Raw genomic sequence first — 23,135 nt, 5'->3', positions numbered from 1 at the left:
GCTCTATGTCTCTCTATATTGCACTTGACTTTTTAGTGAAGGTGGACATTTAAATGCAAATGATTGGACTGTTTTAAGTGCACCAGCTATGGGTGACATAAAACTGACACAGAATAGAACAGGAACAGGCCCTTCGGCCCACAATGTTGTGCTGTCCCAAAAAAGTCTTTCCCCCTCAGGGCTCTACTGTACTGAACACTGGTGGAGTCGGTGATGAGTCTGAGTTGCAGTGTACAGGTGGGGCAGAGCAGGAGAAGTTGACACTTCTCCGCAGAACAGCTGGTTAGCCATCAGTGGAATCGACCCAGTGTTTTTAATTATTGGGTATCACATTCAGTAGCTCAGTCTGCACAGAGTTAAATTGCCCTAGCCTTGGTTGATTAGGGCTTTGTTTGTATAAAAATTAAAGTGTAATATTTTGAATGATTAACGCCAGTGAGGCAGACAGTAAGGAATGTTGAAGAATTAAAGTTCATAAGACTGGCTTCTGTCTGCCTGGGTTCACAGTGGAATGTGTTTCCTCTCATTGGCTGCTGTTGGGTTGGTCCTGTACAGTGTTGTGTTAGTAACCTGAAACTGGCCAGCCCAGACAGAGGAACTGCAGGCTGTGTTTATTTAAAGGAATAAATGTATAATGAGGAAAGCTCCTTTGTGAACACAATACAACTTCTCTTTCCTTTCTATTTCCATACAGTACAAATGCAGCAAGTGTATCAAATGGCAACATGACAGCTAAAATTCAAACACAAAGAATATCTTGGATTAGAGAAGCCAGTGTTAAATGACCATTTCAAGAGTGTCCATTTTGGGTGATATCAGAATCTTCTGATCAATTTTCATTTGGAAGTTATGCAATAGCGATACCTCACATTTTGCTCACTTTTCTACACTGAAGCTCAATTCTGAGGCAGAATTGCAACTCTCAGTTTTTTAGTATAAAGAATTAATGACATGCATTTGGTGTTGCTTGTTGACAAAATGTGTTTCATGCCAATTGCACTGAACTCTATTCGTAATCTGATTGTGAAAATTGTTTGGTGTTTAACAGAGTTGAAATGTGTTCTTTGTCAGTTGTTAATGTAATCCATGTAATTTCAGAAGCTGATGATCTGTGCTTGGTGTCCAGTATTAGTGTCTGGACCTAGTGTTGATAACAGAATCACAGATTTACAGCTAGGTTCCACTTCTGAAGGAATCCATTTGGAACTCTAAGTCCACTCTGGCATAATGTAAGGTAGTGGTGATTCTCTGTCCATTTTCCATAGCTCAGTAATGAAACATGATTTAAGTTTACTGTTGATGTAACATGCTTAGAATACAGTGTTAATAGAATGTGTTCAGTCTCTACTGTTGAGACCAAGATATACGAAACAATTCACCTGAAAAAAGGAGCTTTCAGGATAGAATATGTTGACATATCTATACTTTGACAATAAATTTACTTTGAACTTTGAACTTACTGATGAAATGTTATAGTTGTCAAATTTTGATGAAATGTATTTGATGTCTGCTATTGATAAAACGAGTTTGGTGGCTTATGGTGATAAAATGTATTGGATGTTAATTGTGAATGAAATGTATTTATCACCTCATTTTATATATTACTGTGGTGTTAATTGTAAATGAAGACATTTTGTTGTTTAAATGTGATGACATTTTTTAGCTGTTTAATTGTGACGGTGTTGTCTTGGTGTCTAGCTGTGATAGAGGTACTTGATATTTAATGTTGAACAAATATGTTTAGTGCCAGTTAATAATAATGCAGATTGGGTGTTACGGGTTGACGAATTTAGTTTGTATCTTACAGTGATAAAAGATGTCAACTGTGGATGTATTGTATCTGTCGTCTAAGTGTGACAGTGTTGTTTGATTGATGATGATGTGCATCGGTGTCCACTATTTTTACGGTATAACAAATCACAAAATGGCTTGGAAGCAGGCCTTTTGGTCTGCCATTCTCACTCTACCTTTATAGAAGAGAAACCTAGTTAATTCCACTGAACTGCACCCCCGCAAATGAAATGTGTTTTGTGTTACTGTTGATGAAATTTGTCTGGTGTCTACTGGCGATGAATTGAATTTGGTGCCTGCTCTTGATGAAATATGTTTTATGTTTTGTGTAGCTGCAAAGTATTTCAAGTCAGTGGTTGATGGAAGGTGTCTGATGTCAAGTTCTTGTGAATTATAATCGGCTTGTGACACTTAGCAGCCAAATGGCCTATTGATATTTCTGGCTAGAATGTGCATATGTTCAAAAGCACCATACAGGCAATAAAATATTCTTAACTTGCACTTATTGTTGTAATGTCAAAAATGAAATAGTTAATTTTTACACAACCTAATTTTTAATTTTTACATCCTACAAAGAACTAGAATAATAACCAGTTACATAACTTTATTTTTTACAGAGTTGCTGGTTGAAAGATATTTTACCAAGAACCTCCTATGCTTGTAAATGATGTCATGGTATACCTTACATCTGCTGAAGGAGCAGACAAAGGCTATCTGCTCCAAATGAGCATCTTCAACAGCACGGTGCCTGGTCCAACGCAGTGTCAGCAATGCCACTCGATCAGGGCAGCATGTCATCACTTTTACCCTCTTTTAGTACTGCACATCTGTACAACAGTTCAGTATTCCTGCAATTGCTCACTTCTAACTTGTGCTACATTTCCAATGGTAAGAGATGCGTCAACATAAGAAATTCTGCAGATGGTGGCAATCCAGAGCAATACACACACAATGCTGGAGGAACTCCACATGTCAGGCAGCATCTATGCAGAGGAATAAACATTTCCTGTGGGACAGAAATTTCAGCTGTTAACTCCTCTGCATGTATGCTGAGTTCCTCCAGCAGTTTTGTATTTTTCGTTAGGAGGCTTGAGCATTTTTCTCGATACGGACGTGGTATAGAAGGTTTTCCGGCTGCTCGCTCTGCAGAGCCAACTCTCTCCTTGGCATTACAGGGACTGCGAAGAGAAGAGCCATCAGGACTATCACAGAGGCTGCTGAGCGAGCCTACACATGGCTGTGGATCAAGAGGTGTGACCCGTGGACACAAGTCAGGACCTGGTCAATCCTGACTGGTTCGCCTGGGCGAATAGGTCTGACCCAAAACACCCGATGACCCCATGTTACATCATTGACAATGTGTCCCAATGCATCCTATGATGTGTCTCAGCACTTCATCCAATAAAGTTTCACTCTGCATCTGAGAATTACATAGTTCAGCAAATCATTTTTGCCTATGTGTTTCTTTGAAATTGCTCCCAAGCCAATCCATTCCTTTTGTCTTTCTGTATAAGATATCCTCAGACCTCCTACAAGATATCACTATCCTCATTGCCAGGAACAAAGGTGAAGAAATTGTAATGGCTCAGTTTGCACTCATTACCATATATGAACAGCAGCCATTAGAATTAAGAAATGAACCGAAGAAATTTTTTTTCTCTCTCTCAAACAGAGACAGAAGAAGCTTGGTGCTCAGTACTTTGATACTGATTATAATTTGTTCCAAGGGTCAGTAAACATCATCATCTCACATTATTTCTACTCTGTATATTTATAAGGTGATCTGGATCTAGGGACTTCTGCATCAGGTCACTGTTGATAAGAACACTGTGTTAATTGGATCCATGGATGTTAGCACTCTAAATTTCAATAAAGCATCTTGTTTGGGATCATAAATTCCTCATAAATTGGAGAGCAATAGCTTAGGTCGCTGTAGTTTTATTGACCCAGTGGCTCTTATCTCCATGCTGGAGTACATCTGGTATAAATCCATCATTCTGCAGAATTGGTCCAGAAGGCCAATCCCATTTATAGTAAGGACAGGCAGATATCATTACATCTAGCTCATTTACAGCTCATTTATTAAGGCATTAAATTTAAATACAAATTTCACCCTCACAAGAAAACCATGCATTAAAATGCACAGGTCAGGATTGAAGGTGTGAGGAGGTTGGGAGTAATGTTCATCAGGATGCAGCATACAAGGTCTTGTGCTTATAATTAGCAGTAGAGTTCTGTCCTTTAACTATGCATTATTTCCAGACTTACGTGCAAACAGCGAACTGTTCTGTGCAATATTCAGTCAAACTAATTCTTAAATAGTGGTTGCTCTTGGGAGGGATCTACAGGAAGTGGAGAGGGTCTGCTGATGCTGGAAATCCACAGCAACACACATAAATTACTGGAGGACCTCAGCCGGCCAGGCAGCATCTTTGGAAGGGAATAAGCAGTTGAGACCCTTCATTAAGACTGGAAAGGAATGGAGAAGAAGCCAGAATAAGAAGGTTGGGCGAGGTGAATGCAGACAAGATGGCAGATGATGGGTGAGACTAGGACAGGGGGTAAGGAGGTGTGGGGAGAGGGGGGAATATACCGTAGTAAGAAGCTGAGAGACGATATGTGGAAGAGGCGAAGGAATCTGATAGAGACAGGACAGTGGGCCATGGGAGAAAAGGGAGGAGTGGCGCCAGAGGGAGGTAAAGGCAGGTGAGGAGAAGAGGTAAGAGGGGAGCCAGGAGGGGAAATGAAGCAAGAGAGAAAGAGGAGGGGGCAGAAATTACCATACATTAGAGAAATCGATGTTCATGTCATATTTCTACTTTAGCTTCTTACCCCTTCCTCTCCAGTACTGCTGAAGGATCAGCTGTTTATTCCCTTCCACAGATCTTGCCTGACCTGCTGAGTTCTTGAAGCATTTTGTGTGTATCAGTGTAATGAGGAACCACTCTTTTCCCACAATCAGAAAGAACTCATGGATGGAAAGTTTGATATTCAAGAGAGAAGTGGAGCACTTGGAGGTCCCCCTCAGCAAAACTATAGAGAGATGTGTTCTGAACTGCACTTTCCCTATAAATGTAACATGTTATTTTCATTGCTGTCCCTTGTACTAGCTCACTGCACTAGTACAGTGTACTAATGAAGTGATTTACACACAGTTCAATGCACAAAAGCATACGGGCATGGTTAAGAGGTTCAGTTGTTCTTCAGACCAGACATCAGAATGGAGAAGAAATGTGATCTAAGTGACTTGGGTTGTTGGTGCCAGAGGGGATGTTTTGAGTTTCTCAGAAACTGCTAATCTCCTGGGATTTTCATGCACAGAGTTTACAGCAGGATTTCCCAAACTGGTGTCCATGGACTCCTTGCCTGATGATATGGGTCCACAGCATAAAAAAGCTTGGGAATGCCCTGTTTACAGACAATGGTGCAAAAAAAAAAACGAAAAAAAAAAGCATCCAATGAACAGCAGGTTTGAGGGAAAACTGCCTTTTTAATGAGAGAAGTCAGAGGAGAATGGCCAGACTGGTTCAAGCTGACGAAAAGGCTCCAGTGATGTGTAGAAGAGCATCTCTGAATGCACAATGCGTCGAACCTTGAAGTGGATGGGCTACAGCAGCAGAAACCATACTGGGTTCCACTCCTAATAAAATGGCCAATGAGTGTATATAAATGGCATGCAAAACTAAGTTTTTACTTTGCCACAGTTCATATGACAATAGCAAGCTAAATGAACAATTTTAACAATGATCTGAAATATGATCATCAATGTCATCTATAAACCACTTCCCAGTAAAAATGTAGGCAACCTCTGTCACAATGGATTTCATGGTCGGCCTGCTTCCTTCTGTTTTCATCTATATCCTTGTTTGTGGCTGATACTTTCCCTTCGTGAAGTGTGTACAGTTCCAATATGTCTTTTCATGGCCATTAATTAACGGCTCATTCTATCCATCTGATTTATGTCCATTATTATCAGGCGTAATGAAGGTTAATTCTCTCCACTGGTGACTCACTTAAAGAATCATAGAAACATAGAATTGTTCAGCACTGAGTGAGGCTTTTCGGCCCATCTAGTGCAAACTGGCTCCTCAAGGAATAAACCCTACACCCTCAATGTTTGATATGTTACTTATGGTGGTGGGTGCTCCAAATCACACTATGGGATATGCAATCTATAAAGTATCATCTGTAGTCAGCAATCAATGTTACAGCTCAGTTCATAACTTTTAGGTTAGGTGATGAAATTTCTAGTCTTTGCTCTTAATCAGTTATAGACTCTTAGAGCCATACAGCACAGGAGGTGGCCCTTCAGACTAACAGGTACAAAGTTTTCTTTGATGGAGAAACCATGCAGAGCTCCTTTTGGTGTGAGCAGCCAGAAAGAATTTGGCTGCTTGGGACTTCAGGGCAATTTAGTCACTCTCTCAGCCTTCAGCACCAATCAGAGGTTTCACCCTGAGGGTCAAAGGTTTGTTAATGTTCCATTCACTTGCTTCAACGCTGCACCTTGAACTGAGGTACTAACCTCCCTGCCTGAGTCTCTACAACCTGTGGTAGTCACGTCATCACAGAGATGTCACCTTTCTTTATCGCCATCTTTAAGAAAGACCTTCTGGGATTCCTGGTTTCTGATGCAGTCTGGCACCCCTATTCCTGAACTACAATGATGTGGTTTAGATAGCGTACATGGCAGGAAGATATTTTCATTAACGCATGGTTCAAAGACCAGGTTTAATATTTTAATATTTGATCAAGAGAGGTGTTAGAGATCTGTAATTCATTGTTTATCTGTTCCATCCAAAAATAATTGGAGAGTACTTGATAGGGAAAGAAAGCAGAGAACTGTAAGGAAAAAATGGAAGAATGATAGATGGGTTTATCCTACAAGGAGCCAGAATGCATTGAATGGGCTGAATAGCCTCACTCAGTGCTGAACAATTTTGTGTCTATGGTTTTGTAAGTAGATCCCAACAGAAAGGAATTAACCTTCAGTGCTGCTGATAATAATTGATATAAATTACATGGATACAATTAACTGCTTCTTAATGGCCACATTAAGGCATTTGCACTCACCTTTTCAAAAATTCCTCTTTGTTCTACCCATCCTACTTGAAGCTAAATTGTCTTTGCTTTCCTTCTTCTAGTGAAAGGACCCAGAGCAGAAATGTTAACGGTTTCACTTCCACAGATGTTATCTGATCAGATGAGTCTTTCCACCATTTTCTGCTTCTATTTCTGTTTTCCGTCATCTAGAGTTTTGTTTGCTTTGCAGTTAGAAACCTGGCTTGCAGGCACTGAAAGAAGTGAGTGACAGGTACAGGGCTAAAGGAGGATTTCTGAGCCCTGAACTCCCACTCTACCTGTAGGCAAGCAAACAAGTGAGAAAAGGCCCAATGTATCTGCTATGCTGCTCTCTGTGCACTTGCGGCACCTATAACTTGTTTCAAATGGCTGCCAAGGTTTCCTGAAAAGTAGGTTGATGCAGCTGTGGGGATGAGGAATTTCAGGTGTCCTTGGGCTTCAGGACATTGGATTCCAAAACTGGGCCAGTTACACCTTTTACAAACCAATAAAACAGGTGCCAGAGCTTCAGTTTCTGCCCCATGGTATTTAAAGCACAGATTATACTTGAATGGGATTTAACAGACTGTGAAATTGAGTGTAGGATATATTGGAGCAGCTGGTTTGTCTTGAGCAATGTATCTAAATCGTATTTTATTTGGGACTATTGAAAGGCTGTGTTTAATCTCTTAGACTGATCTCTGCGTCCCAGTGTTCATAAACATCAACCAGCTATTTTCTACTGGGCTTCATTTACAATGCTGGAATCTGCACAAACCCTGCTTTTTCCTTTTAAGGCCATTTCACTTGCTGACAAGATTTACATTCCCAGCTCCTGACAAGTACAACTATGTGTTTATGTAACTGCTTCATGCTCAACCTCACTGCCTGCAGCCCAGGAGGGCTGGAGGGGAGGAGCAGGGAGAGGTCAGGGAGAAAACAGAGTGGGCCAGCAGGGGGCTGGGTGCATGAGAGGCGAAAGATGGGGTGTGATGGTGGAGGGGCATACTAAAGGGTAGAGTGAAATGTGAGGGGCCAGAAGATGAAAGGATGAATGGATGGGGGGGGGGGGAGAGTTGTGTCGTGGAGCAGAGGGAGGGCAGTGAAGGAAATTTTATAAAAGTGCGGCTTTCCATTGTCAGGGACTCCCACCACCCAGGTAATGCTCTTTTCTCGCTGCTGCCATCGGAAAGAAGGTACAGGAGTCTCAGGACTCCAAGTTCAGGAGCAGTCTACCCCTCAGCCTTCAGGCTCTTGAACCAGAGGGGATAACTTCACTCAACCTCTCTTGCCTCATCACTGAACTGTTCCCATAACTTATGTACTCACTTTCAGGGACTCTTCATCTCATGTTCTCAATGTTTATTGCTTATTGATTTCTTATTATTTCTTTTGTTTCTCTCTTTCATTTTCTGCTTGGAAAGTTTGTTGTCTTTTGCATACCGATTGCCCACTCTATTGGTGTGGTCTTTCATTGATTCTATTATGGTTACATGATATATTGAGAATGCCTGCAAGAAAATGTACGTCAGAGTTGTATAAGGTAACATATATGTACTTGGGTAAAAAAAAGACTTAGAATGTTGAATTCTAAGAACCTAACCCTCTGATTGCTCTTTTTGGTTCCTTGGGTGAGACAGATATACATTTGAGCCCGACTAAAAGTCAAACATTATTTTTTGCTTCTCTTCTGGCTAGACGTTTAATTCTTCTTAGGTGGAGAGATGTTGCCCCACCCACGCATGGTCAATGGCTTAATGATATTATGTCCTGCTTAGACCTTGAAAAAAATTCACCACTCACTTCTTAATTCAGATATAAAGTTTCATAAGGTGTGGGGACCTTTTTCTGAATACTTCCAGAACTTCTCTTTAGATTAAGCTTTTTTTTCAGTCCCTTACTTGCAGCTTTTTTTTCTTGGTAGTAGGCATTATTATCTTTTGTTCTTACTTTCATTTACAGTTTTGGGGGTTTGAATGTTCTGATTTATATTTCCTACATTTTGCTGTGGTTGGTCTGGAGTTTTTTTTCTTTGCGGGGGTGGGGGGGTGGGTACTAACTTTACACGACTTTATTTTGGGTGTTTTTTTATCATTATTTTGAAATATTATCATTGTATGTTTATCTTGCACTGTAATTAATCTCTTATTTTGGTCTTGTGTTTTTTTTGTTGTAGTGTAGAAATGCATAAAAAATCATTTTAAAAAAAGAATGTTGAATTTGACTTGTGTAGCACATGGACAGAAGTAGAAAGGAAGGGTGAGAATAACATGAAATACTGCAAATGCTGGAAATCTTGAACAAAGCACACAAGGCAGGTGATAGATTAGACCGGTGGGGGGGGGGGGGGGGGGGGATGGTGAACATACACTCTGTGGCCATTGTATTTGACATACCTGTGCACCTGCTCGTTTATGCAAATATCTAATCAGCCAATCATGTGGCAGCTACGCAACACAAAAAAAACATGAGGTCAAGAAGTTCAGTTGCTGTTCAGAACAAACATCAGAATGGGGAAGAAATGTGATCTAAGTGACTTTGACCGTGGGTTGATTGTTGGTGCCAGACAGGGTGGTTTCAGTATCTCAGAAACTGCTGACCTCCTGGGATTTTCATGCACAACAGTCTCTAGAATTTATAGAGAATGGTGTGAAACACAAACGAAAAACACCCAGTGAGTGGCATTTCTATGGACAAGAGTGCCTTGTTAATGAGAGAGGTCAGAGGAGAACAACCAGATTGGTTCAGACTGCCAAGAAGGTGACAGTAACTCAAATAAACATGTATTACAACAGTGATATGCACAAAAACATCTCTGAATACAGAACATATCAAACCTTGAAATGGATGGACATAGCAGCAGTAGATTACTAAGATATACTCAGTGGATACTTTAGTGTGTACCGGAGGTACAGCACAGTGCAGCCCCATGGTCTCATGATGTCCCAATTGTCCCTCCTCTGTCTCTTTTCCCCTATTTCACTTTGTTCTCTAATACTCCTGGTCCAAGCACTCTAAGAGCAATATAGACCTTCCGTTCCACATAGTCCTCCATTTTTCCTTCATTCATACATGGATTTCACAGATGGATTCTTACAGAGACTATGTCAGTCTACATACCTGGAGCTAATATATGAGGAAGGTCATGACCTGGTTCCATTTCGGAGTTGTCAATAGAGCCTTATGTGACCTCATGAGAGACAAATAACCAAGGCCAACCAGAACATCCAAATAGGAATTTTATTGCTGGCCCTTTGTTCTTACTTAATCACCCCATTTGGCAATACTGCAGGTCTCCCAAATACACAGCATTCAGAGAAGCCCCTTCTATCTTCTTGGACACCCACCATGCAAGATCCTACCCTTTACATAAGGAAGTTCCTTCTTTGTAAAACATCATCAGAAGATTCTGTTGAACTTCTGCGGTCCAGCGAAGAAGCCGCCACGTTGCACATATTCCCCAGCGGATAAACGAGTGCAGTTTGTTTGTATTGTGTGGAGTTCCTATCAAGGCTACTTCCTGAGACTAGAGCTGTGAGAAAAGGTGCTTCTAACATAAGAAGTACAGTTCTTAAGTCTTCCTGTACCTGTAAAAAAAGTGTTATACCAGAGAGACCATCAAGAAAGACATTGCTCTTATAGTAATAGAGCTAATTGTTTTTCCAAAGGTTCAAAGGTTCATTTATTATCAAAGTACACAACTTTGAAATTCTTCTTCTCCAGGTAACCCCAAAACCTAGAAAGAAAAGAAAATCTGCAAAATCCATCAACTTCCAAGTCCCTCCACCCTGCAGAAAATAATGGAAAACAAACTGGAACAGGTACATTGCCCCCCAGTTCCCCCTCCACACACACAAAAAAATGAGAACGATTGGGTGAAAAACACAGAACACACAAAAACCCATAAAACTGTAAAAAAAAAAGTCCACAGTCCAAGCCCACATCCAAAATGCAGAGATCCTGGGAAATTTTCTCCTTCGCCATTTAAAGGCAGTCTTCCCTCTCTGTAGCAGAGCAATCCTGAGTCCAAAAATATGAGACTAAATAGAGACAGGTGGATAGATTTGTGGAGCATTTTTGTTTATCTACTGTGCTCACCACGGTCTCTTGGTGGCCAGCTATTTCAGCTCTGCTTCCCATTCCTACGTTGGCTTATCTGTCCATGGCCTCCCCCACTGTCAAGTTATAGTCAAAACAAAATTAGAGGAAGAGAACTTCATTCCACTGGGTTCTCTCAAGCCTGGGGGCATGAACATCAAATTCTCAAGCTTCCAGCAATTGTTCCCACTGTCTCTTTTTCCCCCATTTTTCTTCTTTTTCTCTCTTCCTGTTCCAAGTGGTTCCAATCACCTAGGTCTTTCCCCTCTCATTTCTCCATCTGTCAGCCATCCCTCACAAACTCCACTGGTTCGCATCCCCAAGTCCTTCCCTTTATTCTATGCTTCACCTTCCTGTCCTATCAGACTCCATCATCTTCAGCATTTGTCACTTCTACCTATCACCTCCCAGGTTCTGATATCTTTGCCCACTCCCATCCATCTATTATCCTCCTCATCCAGATCCACCAATCACTCATCATTCCTTGCTCTGTCCCTTCCTTCATTTTTTTCACACTGTCTATCGCCCTTCTTTCTTTCCAGTTAGGTGAAGGATCTCAACCTGAAACATCGACTGTCCATTTCCCTCCATAGATGCTACCTGACCTGCTGAGTTAGTCTAGTGCTTGATGTATTACCCCAGTTTCCAGCATCTACAATCACTTGTGACCTCTTTTATTGTTTTTTAAAAATTTATTTTGGTGTTTTAAAAAAAAACAGATTTAAGGAAATTGCTCATATTTTGTTAACATTGCTAAATGGAACTCGGGAATTTCTAGTCCAGAAGTATTTCCTGACAGAGCACACTGCACTATGAGCTAGCAAGTGTCAAGCTGCGCCTAAGAGGAAGCTACTTCAGATCCTTGTAATATCAGATGTGATCCATAAGGGAGTTAGTTGGCAGAGAGGATACAGTATTATAATCACTGTGTAATATGCCCTGGCAGATGGAATCATACATTGGCATTAATGTGGTAATTACTTCATTGAAAATTTTCCCTCTGCCTCTGTACAGGCCATTTTCCTCATGTGCACACTGTCTTTCGGAGGACTGTGCATGCCCCTCTGTTCTTCTAAGACCTTGTCAACACTGCTCAGTTGCTTATAAGACAGATGGTTCCATTCCCTTTGGATTCATTAAGAGTACCTTGCTTAAATAGTCTTTAATGCATCGCAGTACAATATAAACAAGAAAGACTTTAACTTGGGGAAAAAATTGGGTATACATCTTAAAAAAGTAGACAAGGAATGAATACTGTTCAAACACTATGATGCAATAAGCCATTGATGACGCAAAAAAATCTCAGTCAAGCTTGATGTAATAGAAAGAAGTATAATGTAATGTGTTGTTAAGTTGTTTCGTTAAGTATTAATCTGAACTGCAATCATTTATTAACAGCATCAGTCCAGGCATTGAGTGTAGATGCTAGGATATTATAAGTTGTGGGTTTGGCCACTCTTGGAGTACTATGCACAGTTTTGGTCGCCCTATATTAGAAAGTAGGTGATGGGGTGGAGATATGTTTCTACTAAAGGAAGTGTAGGGCACTCCTTCCCTCCACCAACCTGCAGGTCACTCTTGGTGTAACACCTGTTTGGCCCCCTGATCAGGGTCACATAAAGCCATGGAAGCAGGTAGTGGATGGTTGTATGAGTAGCTGGTGAATATCATAAATCCTGGTTCTGTGACCACTGACACCAGGCAGACAATCTCGAAAGAGTATTGATAATGGCTGGTGCCACCTGGTCTTATAAAGACACCACCCATAAGAAGACAATGGCAAATCACTTCTGTAGAAAATCTTGCCAAGAGCATCCATGGCCGTGGACAGACCATGATCGCCCATGTCGCACAGCACAGCACGTTATGAGGATTATGAGCAGACTGAAGTGTGGGGCTCGGAGACCATTGAGCTGAACGCAGGAAACGAGGATTAGCTGAGAGGGCATTGTGGTTGGCATGAACTCACTGGCTGAAGAGTTTAATCCATACTGTACTGCCCTAATTTTACGATACCCAGCTTGTTTTGAGGCAAATTTTCATTTCATGAAATGTGGTCCTGCACTGAATTTTCCCCTCTGCAGAAATTACTTAAGATGATGGGTTTGTGTGCTGCCTCACCTGCAAGGCATTAATTTGGTTTATTCATCCTATTGCCAGTACTGTTTCTCGTGTCCATCAGGGGCAATGGGAAAAGCGGAGTCTTGACACTCTACTCCAGACAGATCTTTAATCCCTTTCTCAGTAATTGTAGGTTGAACAGATACTGATTGACATGCTTCAGATCAGTTAAAATACATCACTAGATTAAATTAGTTTCAATTATTTATCTTTTATGTCCTTTAAATTTGTCAAGATTATGACCACAAATGGTTACAACGTAACTTGGACCTGTAGATTACATTGCCGAGCATGGAGGTCCCAGCAGATGAACCAGCCATTTCAGTCAGTAAACTAAAAGGCTCTTATAGGTGCACCCAGATTATTTACTTTATGGTTAATGAAAAGTGATGCATACAGAGTCACCTAGCATGGAAGTAGACTCTTTAACCCAACCAGACCATGACAAACAAGATGCCATATCCAAGCTAGTCGCATTTGACAGCATTGGGCCCATAATCACCTCAGCCTTTTCTAGCCGTTTTTCTACTGTCTAACCTATTTTTCAAGTTGTTATTGTACTTGGCTCAACTACTTCTAGCATCTTATTCTACATACAAACTACTGTCTGTGTAAAATCAAATGTTCCCCCTCAAGTTCCTATTCAATCTTTCTCGTCTCACCTTAAACACCCCCCCCCCCAAATTCCCACTCCTGAGAGAAAGACTGAGTGCATTTGGCCTATCTACACCCCCCATGAATTTATACACCTTTATATAGTCATCTTTCAGTTTCTTACTGTCCAGGAACAAACTCCTAGCCTGTCCAACCTCCCCTTCAGGTCCTGGAAATATCATTGTGAATCTTTGCTGCATTCTTTCCAGTTTAATACTTTCCTATAGCAGGATGACCAAAACTGAACACAATACTTCATAAACAAGAGAAAGTCTGAAGATGCTGGAAATCCAAAGCAACAGACACAAAATGCTGGAGAAACTCAGCATGAAGCATCAACTGTTCATTCATTCCCATAGATGTTGCCTAACCTGCTGAGTTCCTCCAGCATTTTGTGTGCGTTGCACACAATACTCCAAGTGTGTACGATTTGGATTCATATTTATTTATCACATATGTGTTGAAACATTCGATGAAATATATCATTTGAGTTAACAACCTACACATATAAGCATGTGCTGGAGGCAGACCACAAGTGTCACCACACATTCTGGCGCCAACATTGCATACCCACAACACAGAACAACGAAATGGAACATAAGAAGCAACAAATCAGCAACAACGAAACAAGCTCCGCTCCTTCATCCATACACACAGAGTCTCAAAAGTGTCCTCTCTAGTGTCTTGTATAAACCCACCATGAACTTCCAGTTTTTATGCGCAATTTCCCTGACTGATGAAGGTTGGCATGCCAAAAGCCTTCTTCACTATGCTGTCCACCTGCTACTCCACATTTAGGGAAATATAAGATCGAGCTTCAAGGTCCCTCTGTTCTAAATCACTCTCTGGGAGCTGCTGTTCACTGAGAATATTGTATTTTGATTTCACTTTCCTAAATGTAACATGTTATACCTGTCTGAAATACACTACTATTGCCAGTTCTCACCCCACTTACACAGCTGATAAAGGTCCACCTGTAATTTTTGATAACATTATACATCTCAAAAAAACCCAACTTTTAAAATATATCATCACAACGGGGGCAATTTACAGTGGCCATTTAACTACCAACCAGCATACCTTTGGACCATAGGAAGAGACCTGGAGAGGATCAGAATCAGGTTTGTTATCATTGACATATGTCGTGAAATTTGTTATTTTGTGGAAGCAGTACAGTGCAAGACATAAAAAATTACAACAAAAAATAAAGAAACGGTACAAAAGAGAAATAGTGGGGTAGGTATTTATGGGTTTAAGGGTCATTTAGAAATTTGATGCCGTAGGGGAAGGAGCTGTTTCTAAAATCTTGTGTGTGGGTCTTCAGGCTCCTGTACCTCCTCCCTGATGGAGGTAACGAGAAGAGGGAATGTTCTGGACGGTGATGATGGATGCCTCCTTTTGAAGATATCCTCAATGGTGGGGAAGTTTGTGCTTGCGATGGAGCTAGCTGAGTCTGAAACCCTCTGTGGCCTCTTTTGATCCTGGATCCGCTCTACTACGCAGTGATGCAATCAGTCAGCATGCCCTCCACATTACAATGCAAGTTGGTTGGAATCTTTGGTGGCATACCAAATCTCCCAAAACTCCTACTGAAGCATAGCCGTTGAACAGACCAATGTTGACACATGCTATGTGAAAACACAGCAACTCAGAATAGATTTTAGTAGGTTTGCCTACAGTCCCTGTTAGTCAAGAACTGCACCAAATGAATAGCAAGTGAAGCCAATCAACAGGGGACTGACTAGATTTGTTTGAAGGAACAATGGTTGCTTACCTTGGAGAAAAGGAGGTTGAGAGAGGATTTGATAGAGGTGCATAAAATCATGCTGAGATTTAATGTGGTGAATTGAGCAATATCGTTCTTATTAGTTGATGGATCTTGGACCAGAGGACTCAGATTTGAAGCGAGTGGCAGGAGATTCAGGGGATGTGAGGAAATGCTATTTATGCAGTGTGTAGTGATAATTTGAAACTCAAAAAGTTGCAGAGCTTTCTTCAATGCTATGCTGATCTTACGATCCCACAAGTCACTTTCCTGCTTTGAAAGTTCGCAAAGAGCCTGTTGGACTTCAAGAGTTAAGAAGTTCACTTACAATTCCTCAATCTGGAATAATTATTTATGTGAAACATAAAAGACAAAATATTTTTACAGCATTCTGATGAAATTCATCTGCTAATTTGATAAAAACATCTCTCATTGCCAATTGGTCTCTGCATTAAGTAAACAGGAGACAATAACCTGGTGAGCTGTGATGCCTGATGATGTCACTGGCACTCTGCAGGCACATTCCATGGACATTCCAGAAGATACTATTCTAGGATGAGTAAACCAGTTACGGTATTTGAATTAGTTTAAAATCAAAGTTGGATAAAGCCCAACAAAGAACAAGCCAAAACTTCAACTTAAAGAAATAGGAAATAAAATCTCTAGCACATCAATCTAACTGAATTATTACCAGAGGGCGGAAATCACAGCCAACAACAATAACTTGTTTTTAGATAGTGCCTTTAATGTAGTAAAAAGTCCCAGGCAGTGCTGCTGTTGGCTTTCACTTAGCATGGACACATACACATTTTCCAGCAATGATTGAGAGAGAGAACTGTGTCTCTTTTTCCCTCCTTCCTTTGTTGGATACAAGTAGCCCCCTCGATCTCTGCACGTCCTAAATCAGAGCTGCCGTATTTCTGTCGGAGTGGCTGAAATTCACAGTTAGTTTGGTTCCATCGACAAGTCCCTCATCTGAAGCAGATTATTGGCTTAAGCCCCACTCCAAGACTTAAGCTGGATTGTCTCAGGAAAAACTTTGGGTTCAATTGCGGACAGGGTTCTGCATCAGTGGATGGGGGGTTCTGAGGGAGCCCACAACTGCTGGAGGATGCATAGTGAGGGACTGCTAAACCATTTGATGGAGAGGAGGGAGGGAATTCCTTTCTGTTGGAGGTTTTGTTCTGAGGGAGTCTTAAGCTATTGGTGGGTGAGTAGTGAGGCAATTCTGTACTATTGAAGGATCAGTTCTGAGGCAGCACTGTACTTTTGGAGGCTAGGTAGTAAAGCAACACTGTGCCAGCAGAGAGAGAGTGGTGAGGAAATTCTATTCTGTTGGAGAGTTGTCTTTGAGGGAGTGATGTATTGTCTAAATTCAGTACTGAGGAAATGATACATCAGATTGATGACAACAAGGGAGCAGTGTACTATCAAAGTGTCAGGTAACTAGCAAAGGAAGAGTGCAGTGTTTGATGGGCAGCACAGAATGAATACTGCATTGTTGGAGAGCAGGTAACGAAGCAGAAAGAGTGGACCAGCTCTTATGCCGTCTCCTGGTAGGTTGCCAGGAGCTCTTTCCCCAGATTTTGCACTTAGAATACAGAACATTACAGCACAGTACAGGTCTTGCATCCAACGATGTGCCAACCTTTTAACCAACTCTAGGATCAATGAAACTCTTTCCTTATGCGTAATCTTCCATTTTCCTATCATCAATGTGTCTTAAATGTCCCTAATGTATCTATCTGCCTTTACCTTCACCCCAGGCAGGCTGTTCCATGCACCTACCACTCTCTGTGTAAAGAACTTACTTCTGATATACCCCCCACCATACTTACCACCAAACACCTTAAAGATATTAGCCATTTCCACCCTGGGAAAAAGTCTCTGGCTGTTCACTCCATCTATTCCTTCACTTGCTCAGCCTATCTTCATAAGACATGCCTTCTAATCCAGACTACATCGTGATAAATCTTTTCTGTACCTTCTCTAAAGCATCCCCATCCTTCCTATAATGAGGTGACCAGAACTAAACACTATATTTTAAGTGTGGTCTAATCAGGGTTTTATAGAACTAGCATTACTTTGAGGTTCTTGGACTCAGTCCCCTGACTGACGAAGGCCAACACATCACACACCTTCTGGACAATCCTATGAACTTCCATGGCAACTTTCTTCACTGAAGGCAAGAAAAGCTGGGGCAGAGGTTTATAGAGAGGGAAAGGGGTCTGCCAGGGCTGAAAGAACGCTGCACTGTCAGGGCGACAAAACTAAGGGAGAGCTGCACTGTGGGAGTGGCACCGTCGAGGTCAATGCTTATGGAATGTTGTACCCAGGGAAGCACTTCACGGACTGACTGCAGTACGAGGAGATGTGATATGGCATTGCTGGAAGGTGGCAACTGACATTTTATTTTATTTGAGAGATACAGCATGGTAAAAGGACCTTCTGGCCCAATGTACAAACTCCTTACAGACATCGTCAGGAATTGAACTCGAATCACAGATGCCGTAATAGCGCGAAGCTAACTCCTGTGCTACTGTTCTGCAGAGTGAGACAGGATTAGAGATGAGAAAAAGGTGTGATAGAAAGGCACAAGCGGAAAGATGTGAGAGAAAAGAAAGATGAGCGTTGAAGAAACAAAATAAGTTGCAGAAAGATAGAAGCAGCAAGGCAGAGAAGGATATAGAAAGAAGAAAGGAGAAACTTGAGGAGAGAGACAGTGAGACAGAAAGACAGACAGTTTCAGAATTTCTATTAAGAATGCACATACTGTACTGGGATGGTGAGAGGGGTAAATGTGTTTCTGATTAGCCACACACGGTGAGCCCAATCTGAGCCGCTCTTATTGGCCAGGTATTTACTGCTTGACTTCCCTCAGTGGAATGAAGCAATTGCCAGGCAAACAAACACAAGATTAAATTACTTTAATGAACAATAGGATTTTTAAGTATGCAGAAAAATAGCTTTGACAGCAGATGAGAAATACTAGCAGATCATGTATACTGCCTAAATTTCAAGACCACCTGTGTTAGAGCAGATGCACAACTTTATTACAAATTACCCTGTAACTATCTGGAAAAGGATTACTAAATTCTTCTGCCTTTGGCTGAACTTTGGTTCTATTTTTCCCCTCTGCTCCAATTTAAATTTCAATGGATTTCTTGGAGAATAAACCTATTACCATAATAATGCATGTCAAACACTAGAAAATCCCTGTAATGTAACATGTGTGTCTAATGTATTCAGCCCTTTTCTTCCCTCCCTCTTTGCTTTCTCGCCTTGAGTGCTGTTGACATTTCTGTCATATTCAATGGATGTTTACCCCTCTCATGTATAACTAGTGTAACCATCTGTGGTATGAATATTTTGCCTTTACTTGGCTGATGGTCATAGCAAGCATGGTGGTACGGTATGAAACCCAAGCACAATCATATTCAGCAGTGATGAATCAATATAACACTTTTCCCATGTCTGGACAGGATAGGCTAACATTTGCTTTTATTGGGGTAGTAGTTATCAGTGAAAGGTGGTCATGTGAGAACTAAATTTGGCTTCCCATCTATTCAACACTATCTGAGTGAACTGGGCACTCAGCAGCAAATCATAAACACAAGAAATTCTGCAGATGCTGGAAATCCAGAGCATCACACACAAAATGCTGGGAAATCTCAGCAGGTCAGGCACGTCTATGTGAAGGAATAAACAGTTAATGTTTTGAGCTGAAACCCTTCATTAGGAAGGGGAAAGAAACTGGAATAAGGAGGTGGTGGGAGGGAGGGGAAGATGTATAAGCTCACAGGTTATAGGTGGAAACATGTAAGGGGAAATATGGGTGGGTGGGGAGGGGAGAATATTTTGAGGACAAATTCAAAATGAATAGTCAGCATTTATGTAGCACAGCCAACATCTGGACTTGCATTGCAAGATCCTTATTAAACAATTTTTTTATACCTTGTCATGATAGGAGCTGTGAAAATGCATGATCAAAGAGGTAACTTTAAAATAGCCCTTCTGGTTTTAGGTTTTGTGTTCCAGTCTTAAAAAACTAAAGACATGGTAACCAGTGCTATGAAGCTGGTGGTATGTTAGCAGAGCAGTTAGTGTCAGCAATCACTGCTCTGAGTTCAACTCATGTCACTGTCCATAAGGAGCTTACACATCCTCCCATGACCACATGGGTTTCCTCCAGATGCTCCGGCTTCCTCCCACATTCCAAAGATATATGCTTAGGGTTAGTAAGTGGTGCCATAACTCTAGAGCCAACACAACAGCCCCACGACTCGGTACCCCTAACCAAACATCTTTGGACTTTGGGAGGAAACTAGAGCACCTGAAGGAAATCCACAGGATCACGGAGAGAACCTACAAACTCCTTGCAGGCAGAGGCGGGAATTGAACCCCAATCTTACAACTGGCCTATGCTGATGGAATGAGAAGTAGAATGGGTGAAATGTCAGAGAAGGAGACCAAAAGCTTTGTAAAACAGTTGTGTTTTAAGCAGGGGCTCAAAGAAGAAGAGAGAATTTATAGAATGAATCAATGAGCTCCATTTGCCCCTCTGTTTTTCCCTAGCCTTTGTCTTCCAGTCCTTTGCTGACATCCCAAACAGCTAACAACATTAGTTTCCACTCAAGGTGTGTGTTATTTTATTTATTCAGTCCAGTAACTGGCAGCAGCTGGAGACAACACAAACAGCGGTAGGTGACCAAATGATAAATACACCTGTTTAGTTTCCACAGTTAGCGACAGGTAAGGTCATACACATTGAATCACCTGTATTAGATTTTATTTCACTAATGCACATGGTTAACTCTTTGCTTTACATCAGGAGTTCCCAACCTTTTCTATATCACGGACCTTGTTAGAGTGGTTTTGGAGTTAGGACTTTAAGAGAATATTGACTAAAGTCAGCAACCTTCAGATCTTTGGTCAAAGAACACTGAGGCTGTCTACAAAAAGGGTCAGAGCCGTCTATATTTCCTGAGGAGACTGAGGTCCTTTAACATCTGCCGGACAATGCTGAGGATGTTCTATGAGTCTGTAGTGGCCAGTGCTATCTTGTTTGCTTTTGTGTGCTAGGGCAGCAGACACTAACAGAATCAACAAACTCATTCGTAAGGCCAGTGATGTTGTGGGGGTGGAACTGGACTCTCTGACGGTGGCATCTGAAAAGAGGATGCTGTCCAAGTTGCATGCCATCTTGGTCAATGACTCCCATCCACTCCATAATGTACTGGTTAGGCACTGGTTCATTCAGCCAGACACTCATTCCACCAAGATGCAACACTGAGCGTCATAGGAAGTCATTTTTGCCTGTGGCCATCAAACTTTACAACTCCTCCCTCGGAGTGTCAGACTCTCTGAGTCAATAGGCTGGTCCTGGACTAATTTCTACTTGGCATAATTTACTTATTATTATTTAATGGTTTATGGTTTTATATTGCTATATTTCTACACTATTCTTGGTTGGTGCGACTGTATCGAAACCTAATTTCCCTCGGGATCAATAAAGTATGTCTGTCTGTCTGAATATGCATTGAAGATAAAATCTAAAATACAATTCTGAACAATGGATAGACAACACTGATATAAATGTGTTATTTGTGTATTTGGGTGTCTATAGTATGGATGCAAAGGAGGGAGGTGTGAAAGGGGTGTGTAGTTAAAAAGATCTTCAGCACATAAAATGTTGTGTAGTGTTGGGTCAGGTGACCCTTCCACCAAAAGGGTCTCAAAATGATGCCTGCTGTATCTTGTTGTGTTGAATAAAGAGGCCACTTCATATCTACCAATACTTTCTCTGGTGACTTCATTCATGCAACAACAGATCTGTACTGTTAATCGAGGCCTCAGTGGTTCCCAGGTTGGGACCTCTGCTCTTCAAAGAAGCGACACTGAAATTACAGAATATTGGCAAAACAACATATAACACCAAGAGTTAGTGTAAGAAAGATTTTGTCGACCAAAGGACCTTTTTAAGTGGATTATCTTTCTATGATTTCCTCTGTGAGTTGTGACGGGGTCAGCATGGCTTGAGATGAGATGGAAGTGCAATAAAAAGTGGGGTAAAGCTTTCTGGGCTGGGATAAATAGCTTTGATATTTTATTTTAGTGTTGTGACTTACAGTAGGCTCATTTTAGCCAATGATACTTCAGCTGGTCACAACAATGGTGACATGCTGTGCAGTGGCAGAGCCAATATTCTGTTATCTCAAAGTCCCTTTTTTTTTACAGAGCAAAGAGTTAACCACCTGCTTTGGTGAAGATGTTAGAGTGCTGGAATATAATCTATTACAGGTCATTTAATGGGTATGACTTTACCTGTCCCTTCTTCTGCAGTAGGTGAAGTAATTCTTGCATGGTGAAGCATCAGATAACCCATTGATTTTAAAGGGCATTTCCATGCTGAGGATAAGAAGGCAAAGAGGAATATAGATCTTTTAAAATAATTTTACTTTAGTTTAGTATTTAAAAATACTTCTAAGCAGTTTTCATTTTAGGATACATTTATATTTTTATTCTGACTTTATTAATTTTAGTTTTTTAGTATTTTTAAAAATTAATGACATATTTCAGTGCCTTTCACAGGATTGAATTTGTGCCCCATCAAAGCAGGATTGCTCTTGATTTGGCATCAGTACATGTTAGAATTCCCTAGGCTGGTGTTATATGAGTGTTAGGTTGTTGAAAGGTCAAACCTAAGAGGATATTACACAGTTAGGAGGCAGTATTGAGAAAATATCTTATGGTAAAGGAGCATTACAAAGAGAGTGTCGCACTGTCAGACAGCAGTATTGAGGGAGTGCAATACTGTCAGAGAGAGCACCGAGTGAGTGTCACAGTCAGAGAGCAGTACTAAAGAGTCAGCCAGAGTCTGGGCGTAAACCTCGCCATTATCAAGGACACCTTCAAAAGGCAGAATCCAGCATTAAGAACCCTCACTACCCAAGAGGCCATCAGGAGCCTGAAGATGTACACTCAACATTTTAGCAACAGTTTCTCCCCCTCTGCCATTAGATTTCTGAATCGCCCAAGAACCCATATACATAAGCCTCTTTTGCTCTATCTATCTATCTTATTGTAACTTACTGTAGTTTTTTTTTATATCTTGCACCATACTGCTGCAAGAAGAAAACACTTCACAACGTATGTCAGTGATAATAAACCTGATTCTGATTCTGAAGGGTATCACTGAGGGCCTATGACATTGTCCCATGGTAGCATAGGGAAACTGCTCCCATCATTCTTCAGCTGAGGCAATAAACCAAAGTCTTCTCTGCTCAATAAGCTCTCTAGGCAGTGTGAGTGAGTGGGATGAGATGGGGCTAGTGGAACATAGTTGGCCAGGGCATTTTGGGCAGGTACTAATGGTCGCTCTGGTGCCCTAGGCCACATTTATCCCTGAAACAGATTGCCTGGTCATTATCTCATTATTGTTACTGCAAATTTCGTTTCGTGTGCAAACTGGCTGCCATGTTACTCACATTACAAAAGAATTTAGATTTCAAAATTAGCTGTAAAATGCTTTAGGACATCCCAAGGGACTGAAAAGCACAGTATGAATGCAAATCCTTTTTCTCCATAAAATATATTTATCCCTTTTTCTAAGCCTCCCAACTTTGACATAAATCCTTCCTCAACT

This window comes from Hypanus sabinus, chromosome 25 (genome assembly GCF_030144855.1).
Source record: "Hypanus sabinus isolate sHypSab1 chromosome 25, sHypSab1.hap1, whole genome shotgun sequence".
NCBI classification, from domain to species: domain Eukaryota; kingdom Metazoa; phylum Chordata; class Chondrichthyes; order Myliobatiformes; family Dasyatidae; genus Hypanus; species Hypanus sabinus.
The sequence above is the reverse complement of the archived record's forward strand: the minus strand, read 5'-3'. Positions refer to the sequence as shown.